Genomic DNA, 5,633 nt, shown 5'->3' on the forward strand with positions numbered 1-5,633 from the left:
TGCAGACTTTAATCAACTTGCCCAAGGTCCCACAGACAATAACTGGTAGAACTGGAGTTTGAGTGAGGCAGCCCAGCCCCAGAGACTTCATTTGTGGCCATTATGCCCTACACCCCCTCAAAGGCTGAGTTAATCTTCACAACACCCCATGAAGCTCTGAGGAGAGCAAAGGTTCAGAATTGCTTCCCAAACTCACCCAAGATCATCAGACTAGTCCCCATGACACTAGACTGCCTCCCAAATAGACCTGGAAAATGAACTGGGGCCAAACTGTAGAGAGCTTAGATGAATACCTTAGTGCAAAGATGAATACTTTAGTCAATCTGTCCTTACTCCTTAACTTTGCTCTTCATTGTCCCCCATGCTTCGTGCTCTGTGTAAGCCACCCAATTGTTATCTTTGACTCCTTTTCTACATCTCGTTCTGTTATCTGCCTTCCTCTCTCCAACAGTTTACCTTCCATCCTCATCTTCCTGCATTAACTTCAACAGTACCAGACATTTCTCAATTGGCCAACTGCTCTCCACTTTCTCCATCCCTACCTTACATGTGGAAGAATGGAACTAACCCCAGCCATCTTCGACAGCCACCCTTGATTTCCCTCAGCCAATCAGCAGGGCTTATCTACCTATTCACAGGAACTGGTTGAGAGACAGATCTAGCAGATTGCTGGAACCAGCTCCCAGGGGCTTCAGAGTCCACTGCGGCCCCCTCTACCCCACGCTGGGTCCAGGGACATCACATTGGTAGTCTGAAATCAGCCATGGTGAGAGAGTTTGTGCCATAAAAATCAAACGCTGCGTATCAGGGTTTTTTTTTTTTTTTTTTTTTCATTTTTACCTCTTTTCTTTTTCTTTTTCTTATTTGAGAAAGAGAGACAGGGAGAGGGAATTGCTAGATATTCATCTGTACACTACTTGGATGAACAAGACCTAATTTAGGTCCATGAGACGTGAGGAGATACTTAATCAGGGTTTGGAGAAATCATTGAAGAAGATTCTATTCTTTTGTGTAGGGAGAGTTATAAAGAAATTGGATCTGAGACTACTAAAGCCATTTTGGCCATCAAAGGACCTAACCGGAGGATAGAGTTGACATACAGAGAAGAGCTGCTCTGAAAGGATCAAAGAGGTCTGGAGCCAGAGAGCACTGATGGTGTGGACTTCTGAATCCACCCCCAAAGCCCGTATGCCTCTTCACTCTTCAGTTAAATGAGACAATAAAGTCCCCCTGTTTTAAAAACCAGTTTGAATTGGGACTTTTATGGCCATCAATTGAAAGATGTTGAGTGGATACACAGAGTTATGACTTAGGAGCAAGGCCACCCCTATTGCACAAGCCCAGGGGCACCATTCACTTGAAGTCTTTGTAAAGGGGAGTCCTTCCTTGGAGTCGGCAGGGCCCAGCCTGTGCAGCCACATGTGGCAAATGTAATGTTGTGCCTAAGAAACAGCCTATTCCCCCCTATCATTCAGCAGGAAGCCCAGATTCCCTGCTAGTACCCCATTGATTCCTTTTATTTCGCTGCCCATTTTCATTCATCTCTTCTTATTACCCTGCCGCATATAACACACCATTGCCCTGTTTTTATTTTCTCACTTCTTCCAACAGCTGACTTTTACTGCTTTCTACCCTTATTCTCTGTCTTCTGTAGCCTTTGGGAATTTCTAAAAAGAATAAACAGATTTTTTAAATCCAGGCCAGCTCCATCGATTAATCAAAGCTTTCCCATCAGTCTTCCAAGTGTTTATCCTGTTATTTTGCTTTCTGTTCAACCCATATTGACCAAGCTGGCTCATTCCTCATGTGCCAAATATGTCCAACAAGTACGTGTTTCAGCACCTTTATGTGTGATGCTTTCCTTGCCTTGAATTCCAAGATCCTTTCATCTTCCCATATTGAAATCTCGTTTCCAGCAATTCCCAATTCAAATCCCTCCCCATTATGATTGTCTTACTCCAATATTATTCTAAGAAACAGACCTCTTCAGCCAAAAAAGCTAAATGTGTTGAATTAAAAGAATACAGGCCTAACTCACAGAACCTAAGGCAAAAAATGCAGCCAGGTCTCATATGAAATTGGAGGAAGAGAAACCAGAAAATCAGGAATGGAAGTTACTCTGTCCATCTCTGGAACACCCCGTTCTCACTTGTCTGCCTCTCTATTCATATCTGTCTCGTTGTCGTTGCTCTCTTCACATCTGCTCTCTGGATTTTGTGTATGTCTGGTGGTTTGTTTGTTTCATCGATTCCAGAGTCCGGTGGAAACTGAGTAGGTTCTCACTATGTCTCAATTTCGAATGTCTTGGAGGAAAAGCTAATAGGTTGTTTTCCCCTGGGTCTGATGTCCACCCTGTGACAAGTCAACTGCGAAAGAAGGTACATGAGTACATGGCACCTTTGACTGTTCCTTCCAGGGATGTAGAAAGATCAGACTCTCTAAAGAGGAGGTGTAAGGGCATGGAAGAAGGGATTGGCATCCCTAATATGCTAATCATGCCTTACAGTGATTCCACATCCCCCACTTCTTACTACATGTATCTAATACTGTTGTAACTTAGATTCATGCCCCACTTTCCCCACTGGGAAAGGTACTGGGAACAGAGATCAGTTTAACTGCATCTTATGTAAGGATCACTATTGTAGTTGGATTTTCCAGAAAGCAGATACAGGTTAGCATGCAGAATATTTATTAAATAATATCATTCGTATCAAGTTCTGTAGAAGGAAGGGGAAGAAAGCAGGAATGGTCAGAAGGAAACTGTGAGCAAATTCATGACAATGAAGGCCAAATCCAAATGACAGCCTCAGCCTACCCTATGGGGAGCTCTGGAGAAAATTTAGCGTTATCCTAGTAAGGCTGAGATCACCAGGCCTGTATCCTGCATCTACCAGTCACTGGATGTGAACTATCCCAGGGATGGGGGCATGTATTTGTGTGAGGGATCCTTCCGCAACTGAGGCAATCTGGAAGTGCTAACAGCTGGATACTGGGTGCTGACAACAAGCCCAGCAGCTGAAGCAGTAAGTATTTAAATGAAAGGGGGTCTGGATGGCACACCACAATGACCACAATGACGACTGCAGCCACCATTGTGCCTTACACAATGCATGTGCTTACACATCTGTTAGCCACTTCAAAGCAGGGGTGGGAGGAAGAATAAGAATAACTGTTAAATGAAAGATTAGAACGGATTTTTTTAAAATCCCAAGATTTGAGCCTAGCAATGTATACAAATTCCACATCTGCCTCTTACTACGTTACCGAGCTTCTCTGTAACTTCCCTTCACTCCCCTGAGATGATAGCAAATATGCTCCATGTATATCTGTCCCTAATATTTGCGTGACCCAGAGAAGGAATACAAATGATGTTCCCACCCCTCGTTAGTGTGTAAGCACCTCAACCCACATGCTCAAGTCCTGTTCACACCCTTTCCCCAGCACCCCTCTTAACAGCAGCCCCTTGGATCACTCTCTGCTAAACAGACTTGGAAAAGAAGCCCTTGCAGTCTTTGGAAATGGGGTTGAGGCCATTTTCTTAGGGAACCTAATACCCCAGTGCCTGAAGTGGGGTCTAGAAAGAGCAGCATAGCTCTGAGCGGGACTCCCCTGGGCCCCAATCTCCTCACTTCACAAGGAGAAGACTGGGATGCCAAAGTTAAAATAGGTCTCCCAGGCCAGGCGTGGTGGCTCGCGCCTGTAATTCCAGCATTTTGGGAGGCCGAGGCGGGCAAATCACCTGAGCTTAGGAGTTCGAGACTAGTCTGACCAACATGGAGAAATCCCGTCCCCACTAAAAATATTAAAAATACAAAATTAGCTGGGCGCGGTGGTGCATGCCTGTGATCCCAGCTACTCAGGAGACTGAGGAAGGAGAATCGCTTTAACCCGCGAGGCGGAGATTGCAGTGAGTGGAGATTGGGCCATTGCACTCCAGCCTGGGCAAGAAGAGCAAAACTCCGTCTCAAACAAAACAAAACAAAACAAAACATAGGTTTCCCTAAAGCACAGGGCCCAAGAAAGGAGTCCTGGATGCAACAATCAAAGGCCGTAGGCAGTTCAATAGCTCATCCCATCTGAACCTGGAATGAAGGATGCATTTAGGCCAGCTATTAGTGTTCTTTAATTCTATAAAAAGTCCCGGCCGGGCGCGATGGCTCACGCCTGTAACCCCAGCTCTTTGGGAAGCCAAGGCGGGAAGATCATGAGGTCAGGAGTTTGAGACCAGCCTGGCCAACATGGTGAAACCCCGTCTCTATTAAAAATACAAATATTAGCCAGGCGTGGTGGCTGGCGCCTGTAATCCCAGCCACTTGGGGGGCTGAGGCAGGAGAATTGCTTGAACTCGGGAGGCAGAGGTTGCAGTGAGCCGAGATGGTGCCACTGCACTCCAGCCTGGGTGACAGAGCAAGACTCCGTCTGGAAAGAAAGAAAAAAAAAGTACCCAAATGAATTTCCCTTAAAAAGTTCTTTCCGGCCAGGCTCGGTGGCTCACGCCTGTAATCCCAGCACTTTGGGAGGCCGAGGCGGGCAGATCACGAGGTCAGGAGATGGAGACCATCCTGGCTAACACGGTGAAACCCCGTCTCTACTGAAAATACAAAAAAATTAGCCGGGCGTGGTGGTGGGCGCCTGTAGCCCCAACTACTCGGGAGGCTAAGACAGGAGAATGGCGTGAACCCGGGAGTCGGAGCTTGCAGTGAGCCAAGATTGCGCCACTGCACTCCAGCCTGGGCGACAGAGCGAGACTCCGTCTCAAAAAAAAAAAAGAAAGAAAGTTATTTCCTCTCTTTGTCGTCCTCAAAAGTATGCATTGGGTTGGGCACAGTGGCCCACACCTGTAATCCCAGCACTCCAGCACTTTGGGAGGCCAGGGAGAGTGGATCACGAGGTCAGGGGTTCCAGACCAGCCTGACCAACATGGTGAAATCCTATCTCCACTACAAATACAAAAATTAGCCAGGCATGGTGGCGGGTACCTGTAATCCCAGTTACTCAAGAGGCTGAGGCAGGAGAATTGCTTGAACCGGGAGGAGGAGGTTCCAGTGGGCGGAGATCATGTCATTGCTCTCCAGCCCTGGGCGACAGAGTAAGACTGTCTCAAAAAAAAAAAAAAAAAAAAAGAGAGAGTAGAAGATTCATTTACCTCTGTTTCTATGCCTTTTTCTGTAAGTATATTTATCTTGGTTGATGTTTGCTGATTTTATGAGTCTGTAAATTTATGTGTTTTAACCAATTTAGGAAATTATCAGCCATTAGTCTTTGTTTTATGTTTTTGTTGTTGTTGTTGTTGTTGTTGTTGTTGTTGTTTTTCTTTGAGACAGAGTCTCGCTCTGTCTCCCAGGCTGGAGTGCAGTGGCACGATCTCAGCTCACTGCAAGCTCCGCCTCCCGGGTTCACGCCATTCTCCTGTTTCAGCCCCCGGAGTTGCTGGGACTACAGGCGCCCGCCCCCACGCCCGGCTAATTTTTCGTATTTTTTAGTAGAGACGGGGTTTCTCCGTGTTAGACAGGATAGTCTCTATCTCCTGACCTCGTTGATCCGCCTGCCTCGGCCTCCCCAAGTGCTGGGATTACAGGTGTGAGCCACTGCGCCGGGCCTAGTTTTTTAATTTTTTTTTTCCCCTGCCCTAT

General features: G+C 46.4%; 1 long non-coding RNA gene across 1 annotated transcript; it reads left to right on the forward strand.

The window, feature by feature from the left end:
• The first annotated feature begins 253 nt into the window (after nucleotides 1–253).
• On the forward strand, nucleotides 254–1,241 carry LOC102133989 (uncharacterized). Its single transcript, XR_285104.3, has 3 exons — nucleotides 254–377; nucleotides 492–766; nucleotides 878–1,241. It is a non-coding gene; the product is annotated as an uncharacterized lncRNA (long non-coding RNA).
• The last annotated feature ends 4,392 nt before the right edge of the window (nucleotides 1,242–5,633 follow it).

The sequence above is a fragment of the Macaca fascicularis genome, chromosome 16, assembly GCF_037993035.2.
Source record: "Macaca fascicularis isolate 582-1 chromosome 16, T2T-MFA8v1.1".
NCBI classification, from domain to species: domain Eukaryota; kingdom Metazoa; phylum Chordata; class Mammalia; order Primates; family Cercopithecidae; genus Macaca; species Macaca fascicularis.